This window comes from Liolophura sinensis, chromosome 12 (genome assembly GCF_032854445.1).
Source record: "Liolophura sinensis isolate JHLJ2023 chromosome 12, CUHK_Ljap_v2, whole genome shotgun sequence".
NCBI classification, from domain to species: domain Eukaryota; kingdom Metazoa; phylum Mollusca; class Polyplacophora; order Chitonida; family Chitonidae; genus Liolophura; species Liolophura sinensis.
Window position 1 is genome coordinate 11,321,088 of NC_088306.1, and position 25,769 is coordinate 11,346,856.

Consider the following 25,769-nt stretch of genomic DNA (forward strand, 5'->3'; position numbering starts at 1 on the left):
AGGACTACATGTATATAATGTCCCATTCAAGTGGTTGCTCCATCAATTTGTCAGTGCTTTTTAACAGCACCAGGAACCGTTATTCAGGCCGTTACACAGCTGTCTCCGACACGTTAAGAATGTATAGAATTGGCATAATGCCAGATTCTGACAAGAATACAAACGGACAACTTTTCTCATAGCAGCAATTGTCCAAGGAGAAGTTGTTAAAGCACACCACTTCTGTATATTACCAGATATACTTTGTAATGTGTTAAGAATTGTTTTCAATATGTTAATATAGAATTCGAGGCTTGTTTCTGACAATCATACCTTAATTCTTCTAATTTTTGCGACAGATATTAGTAGTGTAAAAAGTAGAATATTCCATTTCCTTACCAGCCTTTTGGAAAAGTAAAAAAGGAACTCATTATTCCTGCTACAATTACATATATATTGGCTAAATTGAGCAGATCAGGTGTCCCAAAAATGTGGAAATATAGGTTATTAAAGATCTGTTTTAAAATTATGTACCCAAGTGTGAAAAAAACGTTTAGATGTCTGTTATGGTTTTGATTTACACTTATTTATTTATTTATTTATTTATTTATGTGATGAGTGTTTTCCACCGTGCTCAGGAATATTTCATTTATTCGACGGCGGTCATCATTATGTTGGAAGGAAACCGTGTTCAACCCACGACCATCCGAAGGCCATCCCACATACGGGGAGAGGAAGCCAGCAGGAGCTGACTCACACTTAACTTATGAGATCATAAACTTAACCTGCAAAGTAACATACTTAATGTGCAGTACAATAGAGCATTTTTTATCACTGAAGAAAATGTCTTGGCCACTGACTGGCTCTTCACATTCCAAGCTTACATACATAAATTCAACAGAACACTTCAAAAAGGTTACAGTTATCTTTGTCAATCGATTATCATTTGAAGAGCACTTCGTAGCTCCAAAATAGAATATCGTGCAGCGATACGACTCAAAATGTGATCAAAAGTTAAAAATCAGTTACCAAAATTCCTTACATACAACCAAGGTGACTTTTACTGCGATTTAAACAAGAACAAAAAACAAAAAAGAAAAGTATTTGCTATTATATATCCTGTCAGCAACATTGCGGCAAACTGTTTCTACATGTCCTCCAACTCATTTGTGTATCTAGCTCCAAATAGCGGAATCTGCCCTTACCTTGCTTGTCGACATGGTTATAACACGGCGAGTACCCAGTTCTTAAATGCCTAGCAGCTCCGCAGCATGAACTGTTAAGACGGGCGATAGACCTAAACACCAGCAAGTGGTCAGTGAGCGATCCGTGAATGGTCACAGCAGTGACTCAAATCGTTAGGCCGTGCACTTCTCAACTGACCACTGGTCGAGGCGCACCGCCTAATACAGATTGCGGATAAACTCGCTGATTCTATCTTTCAATGATCGCCGTTTCTTCTCGGTTACGTAACACATCAGTACAATACAACTCCTCTTAATCGCGTAGTCACACTACCACTAACACCTTGCCCAAATCACCACCACTAACACCCCCTCCCCTCTTCACATTTCCCTCCCCCCCCCCCTCCGCTAAGTTATGGCACGCATATACAATGTATGTGTTTATACAACATGAAAATCAAAACGGGTTACCCGCCCTCTAGTACTAAATTGAGTGGTTTACGTTAGTGCGTGTTTGCTAACTCTCACAACAGGCGCTCTGGTCAGGTTTTCAGAGAGTTTACGGCACAGGGATTACCGGCTATACTTGGATAATTGCACGGACACATGCCGCTCAAACGGCTTGCTGGTAATATAATAGACTTTGTAAAACTGGCGAGATTTTTATCTTCGCTCCTTTATTGATCACTAATCTGTTTAAGCTAAAATCTCTTCTAGTCATGCGGTCAATCAACCCCCGTCCCCCCCCCCCCCGAAATTTGCCAGTGAATTTTATGCGCAAACAAACAACATGGTCTCCATGTGACACAGTCTATTAGCGAATGTCTTTGATGCTAGAATAAATTATACGTACAACCAACAAATACAGAAAAACACCTCGAGATACATTCAGTGGTGGATAATTTGACACTACAATGAATTATACGTGCAAACGTAGAATCGCTCCATAAGACATTTCAGTGGTGGATATTTTGAAAATAAACTATAAAATAGTTAAAACAAACCCCTATAGAGTACCACTGTTGATGGATATTTTGATCAAGCAAGCAATGAATTATACGTACAGCTAGAGAGACGTTATAGAATCGCCCCAACAGAAAGTTTCACTGATGGACATCTTAACTCTGTAATGAATTATAGGTGCAAACGACAATACAGTATAGAATCACCCGCGGAGGAGATGTTAGTGGTTGATATATTGACGCTACAAACAAAGAATTTGTGTGCTAAAAACAACTATACAGAATTACACTCTGAAATTGTTTTATTGATGGATATTATGACTCAACAATATATAAAAAAGACAGTTGGCACACGCCCTTAAGGTTCCCTTTTTAAAGCAATTTGAGGAAACGATGTGATATTTATTTCATAATACTATTTTTTATTCGAAGAATTTAGATGAAATCAATGACCCCGGGAACAGCTCTGCAAGCAACAACGGTAATAAATATCTTAGTTTTCCCGAATCTGTTTTATTGCATACCGGGCGCTGTTTCATAAATGCATAGATTTTAGCTGAGGTGTCCATTCATTAAGATCGTCAAATTACGCCTAAATGATGCCCAGAGAAAACCGATTTCAAACACCAGCACAATTTTTCCCCTGGAAAATTTAACAAAAAAAATTAAGTTTAAAGCTTTGTAAAACGCATTGGCTGTGTTCCACAAATTTCTCACACCTGTTATACGGTTTTGCATAACTTAATAAGCCGTCATTTCTGGCCGATAAAAATTAACATCATTTTGAGGCTTAATTGAGCCGAATTGCTTCCATTTTTAGACACGCTAGTGGGGAATTGTGTAATTGATTACGAAATTGTGACGAAGAAAACCAGCAGGGCGAGAATGGGGATAGAGAGAAGATTACTGTTATAGTAAATTGTGCCAGTGTGATATTTGCTCATATTTCTGACACGTAATATCATCTAAAAAATATGTTTTCCTACACCGATAAATCAAGATCATCCAAAATACTGACTCGAGTGAGATTCGAACTCACGATAGTTTATACCGACTGATTTCTCGAACCTGATGGAACGGAACGCTTGTTCGAGTCCGTTTTTGTGCGCAGTGAATGATTTTCACAAATATACACATCATTTTAGTAAATATAATTAAAAAAAACTACAGTATAAAGAGTAAAACTAGAGCAGCGACAACAATGTGCCATCAAATGTAAACTGCTTTAAAAAGCGGTAATAGACACGCCCCCTAGTCCCATGGCTTAAGTAGAATTAGGCAAAAAGGATGTGATGTTAATTGCAGTTTATTAGACTGATCTAGAATTACTCAAAATGCTGTCAGTGTTGTCATAACATTAAGCAAATGAAAACATTAAAACAATGCAAATAGACCAGGCTTCGGAGATGCTTAGCCCACGAGCATAACCCTTGTTTAAATATGCAGGAATGCAATATAACACCGTAGATAGTAAAACTGGAGGACGACAGTGTTGTAATTGGCATTTGTAAACGTCATCATGATGGGCTGGGAAAGGAACATTTGACGTCAACAAAATGACGTCAAGGGTCCTGCTGCCAGGCGTGTGACAGGTTCCCATTGCAATCATCGTCAGAGAACGCATCGGATTCTCTGTATTCTGGGAATCCCCAGGACTATGCTTGCTGTTATACCGTACTGTCGACATCCGTTCACGTGGAGGCAAACACGTCTCTTTATTCTATGAAGCCTCTGTTGATTGATAAGCCAGCACTGTTACACGTACATGTATATATAGGGAAGACTCTAGCCATTGCGGAACACTTGGAAACGCCTGTTGTCAAGACGTGAGCATACCTCCACCCAATGAAAACATCACTTAGGAACTGAACAACATAAATATCTTAAAGCTGACACAAGTTAATTGTTAAGTTGCTCATAGCGATGTTTCAAGAGCGAAATATTCATGTACTTGGTGTAGCTCAAAACTGACAGTCGTGGTTCTTCATTGTTTGATGCCCTTCATAGCTTTGGTCGACCCAGCTATGCAGTCGGGGTGTCATGTCTCGTGTCTTACGCATCGTGTTTATGTGAGGCATCACGGTAAATGTATCGGAATTAAGAATGGCGAGGAGGTACTATCTTGATAAGATCGAAATATGTTACAATCAACCTTCTTCTAGCAGCAAGCAAGCAAAAACTTTGAAGAATAATGATATGACCAGGGAAGGGAATATAGGAAAACGTGAATTTGCGGTTGCATTGGATCAGTTCTCACCAGCTTACGCCTAGTTAACATAATTAAAGTTAAAGGAATTCACAAACATATAATAAGGAAAATTAAACTTTACATTCAAGATCTATAGGTGCCAAAAGCTTGCTATAAAAACTGACAAGGTTAACTGAAAAAACAGAGTTTGCTTTTTGTTAACCTCGCTGTTTGTAATACAACCTAAGACCGCCACTCAAAAGGACTATAAGGGTCGTTCGTAGTAAAGGACTCCATCCCCAGTCCGTGCCTATCAACGAGCCATTCATCACAGAGGACAAGATATTGGTTTTTGTTGAAAAATACCGCGGCGAAGCTGGCGTCGTCGGGGAAAGCTGTGCTGTCTGTGCGCTGGTCTTCTGTAGAACAACTGTACAGACATACGCCTATAATATAGGAGTCGATGAGTACGAATTCTTTCAGCACTTTTCACTACCCCCCTCAGTTTGCTGTGTCAACGAGACTGTTTGTTAACCGTTGAACAAAAGCTAGGCTAAGTAAGCCGCAATGCCGCCACCCTACCTCCGCACCTGCGTACAGTTAGTAACAACACTGACTGGTTCAGGACGCCTGTCTTATAGTTATTTGTGACTAATGCACCTAGCTTACGGTGGACGATGAAGGATGCACCCATCTTGTACTGTCTTGGTGGCCATCTTGGAAAGGTTTTCCACACGATTTAAATGTCTTTGCATTCTTTTAATGTTCTTGTATGTTAACCGTGAAGACAATTCATCATTTTAAGTAATTCTAAACCCATTGTGAAATATATTGTAATTGTAATCACTGCATTATTACGTAGTTCTGCTAAAGCCATGACGATGGGGAGGGGTTGGGGTGGTGGTGTTTGGGGGCTGTAAATAGCTGTTGTTTAAGCATTTACATGAACAGTTAGAATGAAACCCTGATTGAAGTAAACTGATAGTAACACTTCACTGGTTACGTGTGACCATTTGTCACCTACCTCCCATCATGATGTCGTCGAGGTTCTAGTTTTTACTCTCTGCTGCGGTCTTTTTATATTCAGATTAGGGACACAAATCGTGTCTTAGCATGATATACCAGTACAATCCACTGTGAAAATCAGAAAGTTGTCTATTTCCTTTGGATACGTGTTTTATTCTCTTATTGAGGAAACGAACCCAATGCCGTTCAAATCCATCTGAAACGAGGAATTCCTTACGGGAAACAAGACAGCGAGGTAAAACATTAGACTGAGGGCTGATTTTATTTGAGGAAAAATTTGAGTATGAAATTGGGTTTTGCAGTGAACAGAAACAATGTAAGATTAACTAGGGTTATCGTCTAAGTCAAGATCATAACTGTTAGTTATTCTCTTAGTTAACAGCCAATAGCTGATGATTATTTCTTTTAGATTTACGTTTATGACCCTTTAAGCCAAACGTGGATGCGGGCACATAACTGATCCTTATCTGTTGTATAGACCATTGGGAATATACAAGTATTTCACTCCTTTCTGGGCATATATTGCTGACTTGCCTCGGCTTCAATGTCCTTTTCAATATTGCCTTATATTTCCGTCATCATTGTGTTGGTCTTTATCACGGTATCAGGAAAACATAAATGTTATATGCTGCGTTTAATGTGATACCTCACCGAAAAATCGTTTTCAAGTACCTCCCAGCCTGTCACAATTTCTTGGCATCGGGTTGACCATTTTCGGCGTTGCTGTTCACACCAGTTCAAAGAACGCCATTTAATGTTCGTGGTACGAAACGCGCGGAGAAAAAACATATCCGCAATTCTGAAAATAGAGTGAATGCCCTTCCGGTCGAGCCATCCTAACGGTCATTGTTCCATTTTAAAATGGCGATATTTATGGATGGGGCATAAGCTCATTTTGATTTGATCAAAGAACACTTCTCAACGTATCAAAGATTTGAATCTCTCTGTTCGTAAGACATGGGCGTAAACACAAACGTTTTGAGCAGCCAGGAGTGTTGCCTTGTTTTGAAGAAATCTTTCTAATGTGATGTATCTAACGCTGATTCATATGTATCTGGGTGCAGATGTTGGCAACAGTACAAAGAACTTAAAACAGGACTGTCGGATGGATGCGAAAGTAATGGGATCATCCAGTTCTTAACGCCCTGGATTCGTTTTGATTTTAACTGAAGGGGAGCAGGGGGTGATAATACTTTTGGCACAATGCCAGTTTTTAGGTAACTGGCCCATGAAACATCCTTTGAAGTGACTTAATCCCAGCAACACCTGCGCACTATCGGTCGGTGTGGATAACTCAAAGCCGTGAAGCTGGTTTTTTTTTTTCACAATTAATGTATTTATTTTTCACTATTAATGTAAGTAAAAAAATAAAAAACGGAACTTTGTTAGCAAAAAGCACTAACTGCTAAGAAATTAAAGCTAATGTCGCGCGTGTAGAATGTGAATGAACAAAAAAAAGGTAAAATTTTGGTTATTTAATGGGCACATTTCGTAAGCTTTTACGATGAAAAGACAGAATACCGATCTGATGACAGTTTCCTCTCATCATAATGCTGGCCTCCGTCGTATATGTGAAATATTCTTGAGTCAGTCGTGACATTTATCTTAATGTATATGGTAATGATCTTGGCAATAAAAATAATCAAATAATGTATAATTTATCAAGGCATACCAATCGCTAAAATGGAGCAGGTCAGAATTTAATCCCAGTTCAGGTCAAGCATAAGACTCTGGGAATAAGAATAGGTAAAGCTGGTACTTCTTCGTTTGTTGCTCAGTATTAGCAGAAAGGCAAAGTATTCATAGACACAGTGACGACGAGGGTACCTCCAAGTGCAGTGTCATGTCTGCGTTATATACGCAGTAATATTGGTGTCTGCATGGCCTTTCAACGAGACAGTACTTTAAATATTTTGTCACTGAGATCGGCTTGATAGAAGGATATACACGATCGTGATTTATTTATTTAATTGGTGTTTTACGCCGTACAGAGGAATATTTCACTTACACGACGGCAGCAAGCACTATGGTGGGAGGAGACCGGGCAGAGCCCGAGAGAAAACCTACGACCATCCACAGGTTGCTGACAGACCTTCCCACATAACGGCCGGAGAGGAAGCCATGAGCTGGATTTGAACACACAGCGGCCACATTGGTGAGAGTCTCCCGGGCCATTGTCCCCTCGGCCACGGAGCCTCCCCCCACCGGGTCGTGATATGAACGATGTGTTAAAAGTTACGTTGAAATGCAGCCCGACAAATTAAATAATTAAATGGAAAATTTGCATGAGCGGCTAAACTGTTTATATGACTATGTGTCTTATTATTTATTTATTTAAATGATATTTAAGTATAATCTGTAACAGCACAATCCGTAACAGTACAATATGCCACAAAATGTACAGGGAACAACACATTCTGTAACAGCACAATCCACACAAGCGTACGTTTTGGGATGAGGCCTATCTATCTCCCAAGACACATATCAATCACAGACCACCCAAGGAGTGAATATGAGGTCGTGAGAGAGAAAAAGTGTAGATTGGCAGAGGGTGGGAGGAAAAAGCTTTTCTCTCAGAATGCAGGGTGTGTGAGCTTCCTGTCACAAGGTATAACTGGATTCTGTCAAGACGAAAGGTTTCTCACATGACTGGCGATAGATGGATTGATTGGTTGGTACCAGTTGTTACCCCAGTCTAGAGGATAGCTAATCAGGGCCAATCCACAGAAAGACAATGCCAGAACTGATTCTGGCTGCATAAATATTCACGAACTGATTTCCTATCATGTTTAAAAGTGCAAACAAACCTGACGCACAAAACCAACCAAAAGCTCAAAAGTTAAACCAAAATTATAGTGCCTCTAATAGAATGACTCTAACAGAAAAGCTGTACATAAAAGCATAATCTTTCCTTCCAGCAACTCAGGTAAGTATGGTGGCCTCGTTAGTTTCCTTTTTAACATCTTCTGCTGATCTACAATAGTTCAGAGGACTTTCTTATGAGAATTAACATTATGAATAAAGGATCTGAAGTATATACGAAAGGAAATTAACGCGGAAACAAAAATATTTTACACAAGATCGATAAATTTAACTAAAAGCTTCGAAAAACAGCGAAAAACGTTTTCTCTGCGGTGTAAACGTTTTCTCCGCGATGTAAACGTTTTCTCCGCGGTGTAAACGTTTTCTCCACTTTGTTCAAAACAATAAGCTTTCATTAGAAAAACCTTGAAAATGTTACAAATTGACTTAAAACGTGATTATACTGAAAATATAATATGTTTTGTGACATCATCAGAAACCGATGGCTAATTCTCTTTTGCATGTAACTAACCATATAGCTGTTACGGATGTTATTCTTTTATCATTTGGGACTCATTCCTGCCTAAAGGAGAAGACAATTTTAACACCCTGTAATTTATGCTGAGGGTGTGTTGCCTCTCAGCCAATGAGAGTAGTTAAAACTGCTGGCTTGTTCGTGTAATCTCGGAACCTACGTCCAACATTCCGGTTTTCTGATCGTCAAGCGGAAAACGAATTGTCCTGTTCGCTACCTTCTGGAAGAAAAATTCTACCGGAAATGTACGAACTGCACTTCGGCGGTTTCCGACGGCAATTCCCCTCCTTACACAGAAGACTTCAGGACTAGTTCTTAGGCAAAATGGTTTCGCCCACAACAGATTTTGGCGCTGACTTTATTTATAATTTATCAACTTGAGGTACATATTAGAATTTTTATGGCATGCACCTGGTAGGAAATGCATACTCTTTTCGATGGTATTTGATTGATATTTAAATTTTCTTCTCCTTTAAAGTAATTGGGACTAAACCTAAGTATTCTGTTGATCATTCTTGTCTTTGCGATGGCGATTATATTACAAAGTGGCGAAGTATACTCATGAATTAGTATTACAACACAACAATGGTCAACGCTGCATAAATAGACAGGCGTTGCCACTGTGCGGGAATAGGTAGCATATGGGTGGGTATGTCGGATTAGACGGGTTCATTTGTATTTCGAACCTGGTCCTTGGCACACAAGTAGCTTCGATAAATGACCGATTTTTTTCTTTAACAACCCACACAAAATGCTGCTCATTACTATTCCCTCAGCTTTTATTTGGTTGAATGGTGTTGAAAGAGAATTAAGACCCTTTATGTTTATCAGTGCTCCTTCAAAATGTTTCCTCCATCGTAATTACCTTGATTCTGTGCCAATTTAAAGTTCTCCATCAGTGCATTCCTGTCAACTCTATTATGTCTGAGTAAAGGGCCAACTTGAAAGCTTAAATTCTAAAAAGGGTAAGATAGCAACGGTATTATTTGACATAGGTACTGTATATGCCATGGTGCTCCTAGAAAAACTTCAGCAATAGGCCGTGTTGATTGTTCACGAACCCGTGGGCCTTAAGTTTGACAGGGTGTGCCAAGAGGAGAAACTCTTGTCCCTGACAAGGTAATAAGAGCTGTGGTGAAGAGATAATGATAGGTCTGCTGATACGCTGTCTGTCTGGCAGGGATTCACAATTGCACTTATATCTACACGGTTTTGCTGTCAGTCAGACATTCACTGGTCTTCGACTGGATTAATATCAAATCTGTTCAGTTCTTCCCGTGGTCAGCTATTGTGTGGGCTGCGTGGAATTTCTATCTTAAATGAATATACTCCCGTCCAGGAGTAAGCGCGTCAAACACTACACGCCGTGCTACGTGCTTACCAGACACACATACTCCTCGCCGTATTGTTAATCAGAGGGATACTAAAAACACAGTCACTTATGCCAAGTAGTTCAGAGCAACACAGAGTAACACTTAAATTTAAGGGAAATTCAAACCAAAAATGTTTTAAATCTTAAATCTGTAAAACCTGTTTAGGAGATATCTTACTAACAAGATTACACCACATGCGAACAGACCACCAAACTTGCACAATGTCACATCCACCGACGGACAGGTACAACTCAAGATGTACCCCATGCTGGCTTCCTCTCCGGCCGTACGTTGCAAGCTCTTTCAGGAGCCTGCGGATGGTCGTGGGATTCCCCCGGGCTGTGCCCGGTTTCCTCTCACCACAATGCTGGCCGCTGTCGTTTAAGTGAAATATTCATGAGTGCGGCTTAAAACACCAATGAAATAAACAATCAAGATACCCCCCCCCCCCCACACACACACAGGCCCTTTTTCATTTTATTATCGATTACTTAAGACTATTTTAGCTATTATCAGGTAATGAGAAGAAGAAGTCTTACGCCATTAGCTTTGTGATTAAACTAATCCATCAGCATAGAGTCTATGTGTAACTACATTTAGTCTGGATCACCTATCCCTGTCTGTAAAGCCAGGATTTGATGACTAAAATGTTTGTGAACTGGCCGGCAAGTTTCAATTAAAATTTCGAAAATACATCCCAATTAGAGTCACATGCCGTTCAAAGGGCCTGAAAAGTATTGGTGAGTTTTTTCTATATTATCACAACTCGGTCTAAACAATCTACATGTATCTGTTTTTGCACAATTTTATGATTTCGAGATATATATCAACACTAACGGAACTTCCTTAGCGTTTTACAATAGCATACGTATCTGTACAAATTAAAGTGCACCGACTTGTTGTGTTTGTGTTTTGTTTGCGTACGATCATTGCTGTAATAAATCAAGGCGCATTAGTTGAGCGCAAGAGAGTTTGCATGAATGATGGAATTCCTCCGAATAAAAGTCGTCTGCACTCTAACGGACTGCACCCACATTGGGAATACTAAAAATTTGACAGCAACAGAAATACGGAGCACGGAGTCATATTTCAGCGAAGACAAGAGCTATGATGAATTGTCCACGGATGAGGCTAGAAAACTGCCACATATGTCGAAACAACAGCCGAGGAGCAAGACTCTCGGCGCCGGATGAACAGAATCGGGTTGTTTGAAATTCCTCACTCGACTAGATTACCTTCATCAACCGGGGACAATGTCGTCAGCTTCCATTGATTTAATGATCTGGAAATGAGAGCATGAAGAAAAGCACAGCCTCGGCGAGCTCTTCAACCAGAACAACCTCGGAGCCACGCCAAATAATGAGAGTCCATTTTTCAGGAATCGCCGATACTCTTTGCTATTGATTAATTACCCCCCTTGATTTCCTACAGTCCTTAGAGTCCGATTCCGCTTCAAGGTATGAAGTACAGAATTTGATAATTCCCTGGCAAATCCCCCTGGCGACAACTTGGATGCAGCATAACACACGCGCCGTTGTTTTGTAGTTTTTGTAAGTAAATAGGCCGAGTCGGACTCAAGGGACTTGTTCACAGATTCCCCGCTCTTAATTGAGTCGACTGAAGAGTTCTTAAGGGACGCGTTAACCTCAATTCAAATCGGCAAATCTTTTAATCAGACGCATTGATACCGCAGTAATCGACCGAATTTAACTCCGGCGCATCGACCAATTTCACCATTGTGCGGATGCATAAGGCTGGGTATAAAACTGGTTTTTAACTCGACAGATTCCCAGTGTTGCATGTGGGATAAAAATGCTTGATTTCCCAAGACGCTTCGCAGTCGTACATACGTATACCTGGGTTGAGGATGGGAACAATATCAAGGCAAAATAAAGGGTTAGTTTTAGAGCAATTGTACAATTTACTGGCATGCTTCAGAAATTGGGCTAATGACCTCTGTCCCTCTTCCCCAGCCACTCTAGTCTCATCTCTCCAGGCTTCTTAACGAAAAGCAATAAATTTCTCTGTTCCAACATACAACCTTATCGATTAAATATCTGTACGTTCACGCGATGCACACAAGTGCACGGGAGATGTCGTCTTGAACTCTCATCTTTCGTTTTCTTGAGGCGGAAGGGAGTGGCGGAGGGGGTTTAGACGAGGGGGTACGATTAGGCTAAGCTGTGGTAAAGCTAAATGGGCAAGACATGGGGACAAATGCAGACATAACAATTAAAGAAATAAGGACCGAGATGGGTGGTCAAATCATGGATTTTGTTTGATATAGCAGACGATGTGAAGACGTAATAAGCATACATGGCTATTTTCTTATGGCTGAGACTAATGTAACAGTCTCAACTTATGGTAAACATTTCTCTACACAGCAGCACCAGCCACTGTAACCACGTGAAATACAAGTCCGGCTCTACTCTTAGAAGCTTTAAAATCTTAATTCGAGACGTAGAACGTAAAACAACAGTTCTCGAACTCCCAATGGCCTTTTTCAACCTTTCTAGTTATTATTCTTATAAACACCGATGTTGTGATAATACAAGTAGTAAGACTGTGCCAGGCCTAACATACCATTATTATTTGTTGCAACTCTTCGTAAAGAATGCTTAAAGAGTACCGAATTGCACTCTTCACGGCACCATGTCTTAAGTAGAATTAGGTATTAAAATACTGCAGTGATGTTAATCGTAGCGCATTGGACGCCAATGCCCTTGAATTAGCCAAAAGGCTGTATTGTCACCGCATGTAATATACGAAGACATTAAAGAAACCAAGGGAAACCACAGCACTTAGTCAGATGCCTGATGTACTCCATCATATAAAGCCTCAGCCGACCCATATGAGGCGACATGACGCTTTAATACGAAACTTCAGTATGTATGATATCAGATACACCTGTGTCCATGTGCCAGTCCTATCATTTTGAGAAAAATTCACACTGAGATGCGAGATTTTACGGTTAGAAGATAAATTGTCCTTTGCTAATCTGGTCAACAAACCGTTAAAGTGTTTGAGGTACAACAACAGCATCCAGTGTCGTTCGCGGCCAGAATAATTGTTAACCTCTTCAGGTTTATCCTGGCATAAATGTACAAACTCACACTTCGGAACAGATTTTCTTAGTTCAAGTGACGGTGGGTTAAATAAGGTTCTACGAAACTAACAATATTACTGCTGTTATTTATCTCCAAAAAATATCCCACGAGAAATTTGTTTACACATTGCCAGTGAAAGAGAGCGTGGCACGAGCTGGAAGATGAGAGGTATTTATCACATTTTTTCCGTTCCGGAATGCCAAGTTGGTTCCGGGTTTGATGGGAAGCTGCCGGAGTTGGCGGAAGTCTCCGGATGAGAGCGGAAATTCACGAGAATATTCCTACTCTGACATTTCCGCTCTGATTCCAGGAAAGGAGTTTCATGAACAAGACGGGTAATTAATATTGACAATACCATAATACACTGACTAAAGAGGAACGTCGTGCTGATTTATTTCCAGGATCGCCGGAGTTTAAGGCAGTTTAGCCATGGTCGTTTCATATGCAAGCAGTTCATGGTATATATACAGTACCTGTCTGGAAATGGACGCTTCGTTGGGTTTTCCCTACAACGCTTCACACTTTCCTCTAGTTCGCAAGTCCGACCACCTGGAGCTCATTTCACCCTCCACCAATATATCTTAAAGCTGAGACAAGTAAGTTTTTAGCCACAGACATGTTCACAAAAGATATGGAATGTCTCTCCAATGCTCTCCTCGGACAGAAAATAAACGACCGCCAAATATTTATATGTCCAAAAAAAAAAAGATTTCCCATCCGTCAAAATAGTGGATCTGCTTTTGAATCTCTTCAAAGAAAGACCGTCTAAAAACTTTTCCTACGACACAGACACACTGCCATCGTCAATTCAGCTGAGAGACGACAGCACACTTCCTGATTAAAAGTTTCCAAAACTGAAAACACTGAATATAAATATTCTATGCAAAGGAAAAATATCAATTCATAGCCAAAGGGCGAAATCAGACATTCGAAAAAGGAAAACAGGAAAACAAAATGCCATGTACATAACCCAAGCATAACCCTGGAAAGGACCCAAGGCGATGACGTTTTTCGTGATGTTACCTATTTTGTCCTTCCGATTCAGTCATGAAAAATTCAGTAAACTTACAGACGACAACGGTCACGCGAATTTGGGTAAAAATTTACTTGACGTTTGCATGCTAGGAAATAATACATCTGTAACAGGAGATGTTTATCGACACCAACGAGGCCAAGAAACAAATGCCACCAGCGCACGCACGCGTTTCGTTCACCTCCGTCTTCATGACCTCAGCCCTGCGAGTTCGATCTTGATTTTTTATTTTGAATGTTGAATGAATTATTAATCCAACTGCAACTCACTTTTCAATATTGCCTCAAGGTCAGGGGCATGAAAGCTTAGCCTGTATTTCTAAACATCCGTGGACGATTAATAATGGAGGTACGATATACTGCCACATTCTGCTGTATCGATATATTTTTATACCAAAGAGAAAATCGTGCAACATCGCTTACCATCGGTATTCTCCGAAACATCTCTTCCAGCACTGTGTATTGCATGGAGTGAATAGCCATGCTCACCCTAAAATTTAATACTCGTATTCTGTACAAAGATCCATTAATACATCGATGTTGACAAATATGTCGTGAATATTCAGTGATATATATTTACATACACATAGATCCTTGTGAAAGTTTCTTCATCTTCAGAACTAAAATAATAAAACGATTCAGTGAAATATCTTGGCGTCCAATGTTAGAGAATTGACGTACCGATAACTGTAAACGCTACACGTGTTGGATCACAACGGAACGCTGTACTGATTCAGTCATGAGAGAATTATGTGTTCTATTTGCTTATATGCGTTCTCATTCACGCGCTGTAACCAAGATCGGTTAACACTGAGTCGAACATGAGATGAGAAAAGATCTCTCTTTGTGTATTGAATATAATGAATGAAAAAGTTCTAATCCACGAAATGTATCCAAGAACGGCCATTATTAATCTTAAGATGAGACAATAAGGACAGGTGGTCCTATCCACGGATTGTATACTGAAAGACCAATACTGACCCCGGGATCACGAAGATGTCATAACCTTAAGTCAATATTTCAAATTACTTTAAAATTGTAATTGCAACGAGGCTAAAATATTTGCTTGACAATGTAAATTCTGGGCAAGTTATTGTAAACCAAATTTCAGCTTAAATAAAGGAATGGAAGACACCAAGTTTAATGCTGGAAATTTTGACTTAAGTCTAAGATCGCTTTGTAATCCCAGGGCTTACACGTTACAGTCTATATATGCTCTGGAGAACAATACACAGACATGATATGCCTGATGTACTGAAACAAAGCATTAGCTAAATACGGCCTGTTATCTGTGTATGAGAAATGGATGATGCCAACATTGCCTCAAACATGAGAGAAGGCTTTGCAATACATGTATAGAATAACGGATTGGGCATGAAACGTTACAGTCCACTTAAATATATCTCGATACATGCCAACACTGAGTCACACCTGAGAAAACAAGGCCAGCACCATGTGCATGGCCAATGTATCGACCATGAAATGCCACCATCCACGAGCTGCATGACGATAATGTAGTACTAACTGAACCAGGGATTTACAATACGTATTTCGAATAATGGAAGGTCAACAAACGTTACCATCCAAGAGCTGCATGACAATAATGTAGTACTAACTGAACCATGGGTTTACAATATGTATATCGAATAATGGAAGGTCAACAAACGTTACCATCCAAGAGCTGCATGACGATAATGTAGTACTAACTGAAGCATGGGTTTACAATATGTATATCGAATAATGGAAGGTCAACAAACGTTACCATCCAAGAGCTGCATGACGATAATGTAGTACTAACTGAAGCATGAGAAAAGGGTTTAAAATATGTATGTGCCATAATGGATGGTCATGAAACGTTACCATCCACAAGCTGCATGACAATAATGTAGTCTTAACTGAAGCATGTGAAAAGGGTTTGCAATGTGTATATCGAATAATGGAAGGTCAACAAACGTTACCATCCAAGAGCTGCGTGACGATAATGTAGTAGTAACTGAAACATGAGAAAAAGGTTTACAACATGCATATCGCATAATGGATGGTCATGAAACGTTACTATCGACAAGCTGCATGACGATAATGTAATACTATCTTAAGCATGAGAAGAGATCTATATAACATAAGAATTGAATAATGGACGGGTGACGAAATGTTACCATTATTGAATCACAGTTTAGACCAACACTGACTTAAACGTGGGAAGAAAGGCCAGCCGCCGTGTGTATGGCTAATGGATAAATCACGAAACATTACCATTAGACGTACTGGATAGGTGAATAAAACATGGCTTAAAAGAATTTAACAATTAGTGTACGAGACTAATTGTGGGTCACGAAACGTTACCATCCATGCATTGGATCCCAACAGGGGATCATGTTTCATTGGGGATTTAAAGATAAGATTTCCAGTATATGAGAAATCATATTTAGAAATCATATGGAAATCATAATCGTATTTATACCATTATGCCAATAGCAATGACATCATGCGATACATCCGTAGATTATGTTATGTTCTTAGCAATGCGACTCTAGGATCAAGAATGTATGATATAACTCCACGGCGTGACGAGCTATCCAGTGATTGGTATATATTAAACTTATTAGATCAAGGAAATATATCATCACAAGGGTTAATCAAAATTATTCTCAATTATTCTAAAATAGAATGTATATTACTTGTATTATTGTATAGAATTATTTACCCATTGATTGACTGCAATAATAACGGTTAGAAAGGAATATTTTGCCAAGATAATTAAGCACAAATTAGGCGGTGGTTTCATTTGCTCAGTCTACCATGCTAAATAATAAAACGTAAAACAAAAATAGATTTTTTCCAAACTCACCTCAAAGAAAAAAAAGAATCTAGAATTATTAGCCTAGAAAAGAATATACCAGGTTTTAAGAATGGTATTTAAGTGGATCGAGAAGAAAAATAGTGCACCGTAATACACAGCACACACAGCTAGGCTTACCGTTCTCCAACACCTTGCCTATTTACCTCTATTTATAACCACGTTAACCGTGAGTCATACTGAGCCTTAAACGCTCAGTATCTTGTGCTACACCAGCTAGGCCGCTTTATTACTGCTGCTGTTTTTGTAACTGGCCATGTGGACTTTTTGAAGCTTTTATTTGTTTGTCGTAGAGATGCAGTGGCAGCTGTTAGAACAGAGTCTATATGATGAGCCACGAGTATAAGACGGCCTGTTTTTTGAGATGTGAGCCACAGACTGACGAAGACGGGCCACTAATGTTGCAACCTCCATGCACTTGGTGTGTCACTTTTAAAACTCGCTACTTAAAATAGGTCAAACAAATTTTCGCGAACTAAAGAAATTCCTAGAACTGAAGATCTACACACAGACCTCCCATGTTTTGACATAGTGTCAAAGGCTTCCCGCCAGTTTACTTAGAATCGTTGATTAGCAATGAACGCTCTGTCCGTAAGCAAGCTAAAACACCTCACAGCAAGAACCTTCCTCGATCTACAATAACCCAGCGCCCATCGACCCCATCACCAAACTCACTTGCCTTCAGTCATGTCAGTTTTTCCCAACACGTGCGTATTTATAGCAGTTTTCGTCTATTTACAGTATATAAGAGTTTACCAATACGGCGGATTCGTGTTAAAACTGAACACGGATCGAAAAACAAAAACAACGACAGCCAGATGAATTCAGTCACCCATGTATTTCCAGAGAAACGAAAATGGAAACGAAAAGCACTTCCCTTGCAATGACATTTTCCACTTATTTCAATAAAACAAACCCAAATAACGCAAGGATTTGTTCATTTCTAGTGTTATATGCAATATTTATTAAAAGTAATGTAACTTATTCAGAAGGAAGGTACTTTTACCTTAGAAATAATCTCCAACTTCGCATAAAACATTCCTTAAGCCAAATGACCAAGTTTATTCAGCCTAGGGTTAATTGAAGGCGAGGACGGACGTACTGTGGTAAGGGTATTGCTATTTTTATATTTTTGGTGGTAAGGTCTTTTGTACACGCTAATTTATGACGTTTAAATATTTGGCAAATTTATTTGATGATCGCATGGGCATGAGTATCCAGGCCCGCATAATCAGTAAATTTAAACACAAAGATTAGCAGAGACATTTATTTGTTTGTGCATAGGAATACTGCCATTGTATCCACTGTGCTCTTAAGTTGTACACTAGCTAAACCATCCATCCCTGCACCCAAGAGGCCCTTGTAGTATAGCTTGCTCTCTGACCCTGTTTACAGTGCCTGCAACGCTGACAGAGATGTCTCTGTACCTTCACAGCTTCTAGCACTGACAGGTGCAGGCAGCACGGACCGACCAGACAACGCCGAGCAGGCCTATCGTATATCCGGCCCACCTCAGCGGTTACGCAGTTAAGGGGTGCCAATACGGGCTCAGGTCCGTCAACACCCAGCACTCCCAAACTTCATCAAAACTCGGATCAAGCTAACGAACGGCCAATCCTGCCTGGTCACAGCTGACTGATATATATATACGAGGGTCAGATCGAGTGTTCTGATTGGTTAATTTAAAGCATATGTGAGCAAAGATCGCTAGTGAAGCGCTTGTGATGCCAGTGCACTTGTATCTTGCTACACAGATGCATTACCTGTCGTTTTTTTTCTTTACCTTGCCGCCTGTACGTTATGCCAATTCTTTCCCACGAAGCCGATAATACGTGTTACCAGGAAGGGGTACTGGGGACTAAGGGGGAGATTGTGGGAGAGCTGGCAAATAAACACAAGCACGTGGCCATTATTTGTGTATTTACAGAATCCTTAGCTCTATTTTTCTCTATCCGGCCGTACGTGAGAAGGTCTCTCAGCAACCTGCGGATGGTCGTGGGTTTCCCCCGGGTTCTGCCCGGATTCCTCTCACCATAATGCTGGCCGCCGTCGTATAAGTGAAATATTCTTCATTACGGCATAAAACAGCAATCAAATAAATCAAATCCATTTGTCTCACAAATGTCCTGGATAAGATAACAACAAAAATATCTCGAACAATGTGCAGTTAGTCAGTTACAATGATCTGAATTGCCGGAGAGATGAAATTTACTTATACCATACTAACTTGCCTCGCCAATAGTCTCCATGGGTAGGCAAATGGCTGAAGGTACAGACGTATGGAGACTTCATCATCAGCGCCTCCGGATGACTCTTCCAATTGACAATAAGTGCCATTTGTCCCTTAAAACGCGAAGAAATTGCCTTGACAAAGCCAAATACTCTTTCTTTAACCATTTATCTCTCTTCCACTGAATTCCTAAAACCATCGTCGCCGTTATATAACGGATAAATTTGAATCGCACAACCCAACATTTGATCGGTCAGAAACCAAAAATTTGTTACATAAAATTCCAAGGAAACTTAACCTAAATACAGGTTTACGGGTTTGAAAGTTTCAACCACGTGGGAAATCTCAACAACATAGCAACAAGACTATCACAAAGCTAAGCCGTACCTCGATCTGGTCAGGAAATTACGTTTAATGGTAAAAAATGTTCCAATGGAAGTGTCGATTCCAAAACAGGTAAATGGAAGCCATGCAAGCTAATGGATCACAAGACATTTAGAATACATGGAGTGAATTGTCAACATATATCCAGTTCAATATCAAGCTCTTCTTCAGCTTCTATTTCACATATTAACTTGTCAAAATATTTTTAAAAAAGACAAATACAGAATTATGTATCAAACGACACGTAAATACCGTCGTTGTATGAAACCAAATCCACTGCAAACGAACTCTGTGCTAATGGAATTCCGCTCAGGAAGCAATTCGCTCCGAGTTCAACACAAAAAACTGTATGTAACGCTTTGTATGTTGTCTCAGGTCATTTCTGACGCTGTGGATTGCGCTGGGTTCCATAACTACAATAGTGTGATAATAAAAAGTCCATGCTATAGTTATTTCTAAGAAACATCGGATAAATCAGCGTCTAATGACGTTTAAACAACGGCGAGGAATAACGAACTGCGAGTGACTGCACCTCATAAAATACTGGGATGTAGTTCATAAAGACATTAAAATTTATTCCATAGGCTGATTTCTTAATAACAGTCTCCCGTACGTGGGAAGGTCTCCAGCAACCTGCGGATGGTCGTGGGTTTCCCCCGGGCTCTGCCCTGTTTCCTCCCACCATAATGCTGGCCGCCGTCGTATAAGTGAAATATTCTTGAGTACGGCGTAAAACACCAATCAAATAAATAAATAAATAAATAATAACAGTTCACTGACACTTTATTGACTGATTGTTGTTAGCACTTATTTTCCATTTACATTGTCAACTTTGTCAGTAGGTGAAGTCAGAGCAAACACTCTTTGGTTTGGTGTACAGTTAATACGATGATATAAATTAATACGCTAGTTGTACATGTATTATTGATACCGATGTCATTGGTATCGTACAGATTGAACAGAGAATAATAATATTTATTTATTTCATTGGTGTTTTACGCTGTACTGAAGAATGTTTTACTTATACGACGGCGGCCAGCATTATGGTGGGAGGAATCTGGGCAGGGCCCGGGGGAAACCCATGACCATCCGCAGGTTGTCACCAGACCTTCCCACGTACAGCCGGAGATGGATAATAATAATACGCATTTGTATATGTCCATCGTATGCACAAATTAAACGTTACATGATGATACTTAAATGACTTCGCTACAGTATTCGCTTTTCTTTAGTGAATTCTAAACATGTATGGCATTGTAAAGAGGACATATTGTTCAGAAACTGTGTTCCTGGTAATGTCCGGGCCAAAAGCCATTTTGGATTAAGCTAATTTAGAAACGTGATCGGAATGGGAGGGTGTCTTATTTCCTATGGCCTTTAAACCTAACAAATAATAGTTTCAATCAAAATTTAAATAAAATCAATGCAATGTTTAATCCTATATGGCTTACCCCAGATCGATTCGCAAGAAAAGTGTCTTACGTTTGTAAACGAATTATCTTAAATAAAGAGAAAGGAATCAGACTTTGAGGGCGTCAATGTGTAAAATTTTAACGCCATCATCTACGAGGGTTATGGAGGTTCATCGATACATCAAATAGAAACCAATCACAAAAGTTAAGAATCAATGATTTCCTCTTTTGAATATTAATTCTTTTTTTGGCCAGAATCAGTGATTTAATCAATAGATATAATATAAGCACATCAGAAGATCAGCATACAAGAACGCGTAGAATATTATTTTATTGGAGTTACAAATATATGGACATATCAAATGTTCCAATATAGCTTTCTGGAATACTGCCATTTGAATATACTATATACACCAACTTTCAAAAGAACACATGGTATTTACATTTTCAAAGGTCCAAATCGACGTGCTTAAATGTGTAATAGTTCATAATGTGACACATTCGTGCATCTGAACAATGTCTTGTCTCGATGTTCACAACGTCGAAGAGAGCGTGCAACATCAGGGGGACAAATTACACAGGAACAGGATATTATACTAGGGAGAAATACTGAAGCATAAACCAGAGTAAGTCAACAGAAGACACTGAAAGTTGCCTCCTGGCGCTTTAGAAAGTCCAAAAAAGTCATTAGTCCCATATTACTCTACAGTGCAGTCCAACCAAAGCATTGCGCCATCAGTATGAAAAATTGTAAACAGTTTAACTCGCAAGCGAACAAGCTTCTGTAGAATGTATATACACGAAAACAAATAAGTGTCCGCCTACGAAACGCTCCAACCTCAATCCCGCAACCCATCCGCTTCCCACACAAACCCCCCATATCTAGGTACACAAATCAGCCAAGGTAAGGCCAATACAAATCAATACTCCTTCATCATATGGACACAATCGTAACTCGGAGTAATCGATCAGCGGGAGATGACAGGTGAGATCGATATCGGTCTGCAGTTGTACCCTTATATATAAGACTATAATTATACCGTCAGCTATATTCAATATTCGTTTCTTAATATGCACATATTCATATATTCATCTTTCGATTGTATAATCATTTCAGTTAAACTGAACCGGGATAGGTGTAATAAACTGAACACAGTCTGTAAATGATTCCCTATAATCATGTGGTATTTTAGCTCGAGCTGTCCGTTAGCTACACAGGTATATTGTTATACCATCTGTGTTAATTAGACTATTATTCGTTTGTTATAAATGCTTGTGTAGAGACAATGAGTGTAAATCGAAGATGTATAAACAATTCCATCTGTGTGATAAATCCGACGTGGGGGTGTGGAGGGAGGGGGTATCATAACTAGAAAAGTATACCCTGAACGAAAACTCACGCCATAGCCTTATACACCTGATTAAAGCAGCCAATGCTCTTGTCTTGGGCATGCTTTTTTAAAGTACTATTAATAAGAACAAATATTGAAACCTTATACGTTATCAGCCGTTACAAGGTCCACTTAATAACTACATGAAAATGACACAGAATAAAGTCTTCCGCATATAACGATCGCTAACTTAATTGAACTAATTTGTCTTCGAATATAGGTTGCTCGTATAGGATTTCAGAGTTGCTGGGAAGGGGGGCGGGGAGGCGAATGTGGTCTGCAACCGAACGCAGTACAACCTAGATGTTCTCTATAATAAATCGTTGTCAACACAGGAAGATCATTAGTCACTTGCAAGAATGTGTGAGCCTTTCCAGGGATTTCACTTACCATTTCCTGTAACTACATAGACGATGCAAAAGGACCCTAGCTGGCGACCGCTAGGGTTTACGGTAGGAATATTGTCTAAATATACTTTCACTTGAGTGTGAAAAGCCCAACCGCCATATTACATGAAATGCTTCTGGGTTTTTGTCATTAAGCGTATGCTCTTAGAACGTATGCTCTAAATATATCACCCACAGTTCGTTTTGGCAGCCGTCTTATTTTATCATATAATAACGTCTAAGGTTTGCTTTCTGTCTTTTTTTTTTTGCAGTATGTTGGTGTTCCTCTGGTTTGTTTTGGCACATTTCCGATGACATTCTTGTATATGTAGCTAAGGTCTGCATGTAACAACTTACTCATGTACCATATTTTCAGCATGCACCTAACGCTGTACTTTTAGCTAAAATCTGAATTTGGCAGTATCACACGTGCGGTTTCAGGTGAAAAAATGAGTTTTCTTTCTAAATCGCATTATCTAAATATATCTAGATCATCCTCTCCACATGTCCTATATACTATCCTATCCATATTATCTATAAACACAAACAGTTTCCATACATCGCCAATAAATATATTTACCGTTTGCTGCAATGACTTTGCGGATCTCGATCATAGCCTATCAAGTTTTGCTATATAGCCTAAACACATTTACACCATCTTGCAACGACTTTCCAGTACCCTATCAAGTTTTGCTATATAGCCTAAACACATTTATGCCATCTTGCAACAACTTTCCAATACCGCTTTAACTGTAAACACAAACAGTTTTGTGGTATCGCCTAAATGCAATTACGGTGTTTTTTAATGACTTTCCGTTACCGTCTAACCTATAGGCCTCATATAGTTTTGGTCTAAATACAATGACTATAATAACTTTCTTACCGTTGTATATTCATGTGAAAAGCTTCTGATGTGGGAGGATCTTCCATCGGTTCGCAACCAACGACAAAAAACCCCAAAATCCAAATAAACAAATCCAAATAGATCACAGTAAAACCATCGTGGCCTCCAAAGTACGTGTGAACAGAGAGCAGCGTTAACTGCGCTTCCCTGACCGGCTCCGTAACATAGAATTAAGGCTTGTGGTTAGCTACCCCACCCCTACAAGTTGTTAAGACATATGTCTACGTACACGCACATGTACTATAGCGACCAGTCCAACAGCTGACAACCACTCGTACTGGTATATCCGTCTTCACTGTCAGACTGCCGCCTTCGAGGTATATAGCTATCAAGGCTTCGACTTCCAACTAATTTCCCTCGTGTCAGAAGAAGGGGGCCCGGGAACATGGATAGCCTAGAAACATCTGGAAATAGTACGACGGCTTTACGCTCGAGCGTTCGTGAGGATACGGAGATAGCCGAGCCGATTAAAAGTGAGCGAGCGTATATTTTTAAACGCTCATAGATTCTTTATCTATATAGTGTGTGTGTCACAACACAGCAATTTCTTCCAAAAGAGAAAAAAAACACCTTTCTCTAAAAGCTTGAGTCTTTTCCAAAGCCGACAATTCCAACACCTGTAGGTGGAACTTTCCACGCCGTAATGTAACAAAAAAAAAACCCAAAGAAATAATCTGTAGTGGCGTCATCTTAAAATACGCCAAAACTAGTTGATAGACAAAGGAGGCACTGTTTCTGTCGACAACACTTATCTGTCTTGTCAAAGCCCACTTTACAAAGCTGTTTATCACGCTGATGCAGTATCAAATACATATAGAACAACTCAGTATCCAAAATAAACCTGTGTTAAATCTGAAAACTATTCACCATTAATGTTTCTTCGTATTCGTACAAAGCTAGTGGTTAGCGCTCTACCGCAGCACAATGACTCAGGGGCCACCTATCAAGGCGATCGCTGTGTGTTCAAGTCTAGCTCATGCTGGCGTTCTCTCCGGACGTACGTAGGAAGCTTTGTCAGTAAACTGCGGATTGTCGTGAGATTCCCCCGACTTTGTCTGGTTTCCTCCCACCGCAATTACTGGTTGCCGTCGTATAAGTGAATTAATCTAGAGGATGGCGTAAAACCCCAATAAAATGAAAAAATAAATTAGTATTCTTATACATAGACAGAGTATATAAAAACTAACAGGGAGACATGTTTTCCCGCAAACCACTAACTGTGCCTGTTCACATTATAGACATATGCGCTAGGCTCCAAACTGTTCACCTATCCACGCTATTTAGAAGTCTTGATATATTCTGACCGTTTGTGACTTCGATTTGTGTCCATTATTAAGATGCAATATCAGGATTCCCGGATATTTTCACACTGCCTAACTGTGCGCTCTTTATTACTCCTTTGTTATCTGGACCATAATTCACATTATTCATGCAAATCTGCTGATATCAATAACAATAAAAAAGGTCTGTCGTTATTCAAGACTATATGTATATACCCAGGCTGTGTCAAATAATGATTTTCCCCGGGGAAAACAATAACAGGGCTATTCCATTACTGAATACAGAACATAACTTTTTCGGCACTGATTTGTTCAGGAATGAATATAATATAACAGAATTCTTGTCTTGTGAGAGCATGATACAGAACGGTGTAACAGGACTGTATTACATAATAACACAAATTGTTTTCTTGTGAGAGCATGATACAGAACGGTGTAACAGGACTGTATTACATAATAACACAAATTGTTTCCTTGTGAGAGCATGATACAGAACGGTGTAACAGGACTGTATTACATAATAACCCAAATTGTTTCCTTGTGAGAGCATGATACAGAACGGTGTAACAGGACTGTATTACATAATAACCCAAATTGTTTCCTTGTGAGAGCATGATACAGAACGGTGTAACAGGACTGTATTACATAATAACACAAATTGTTTCGGTGTGATTACATATTACATTACATACTACTCTTAAGACTGCTGATTAGTAAGAATACTGTTTTATTGCTAA

General features: G+C 39.6%; 1 protein-coding gene across 1 annotated transcript in view; it reads right to left on the reverse strand.

Annotated features, from left to right (window-relative positions):
• Nucleotides 1–24,037, reverse strand: part of LOC135479235 (acetylcholinesterase-like) — a 44,080-nt gene extending 20,043 nt beyond the window's left edge. The window contains 1 exon segment of the mRNA XM_064759035.1: nt 23,732–24,037. The gene's annotated coding sequence lies outside the window, so the exon portion shown is untranslated.
• Nucleotides 24,038–25,769: the final 1,732 nt, after the last annotated feature.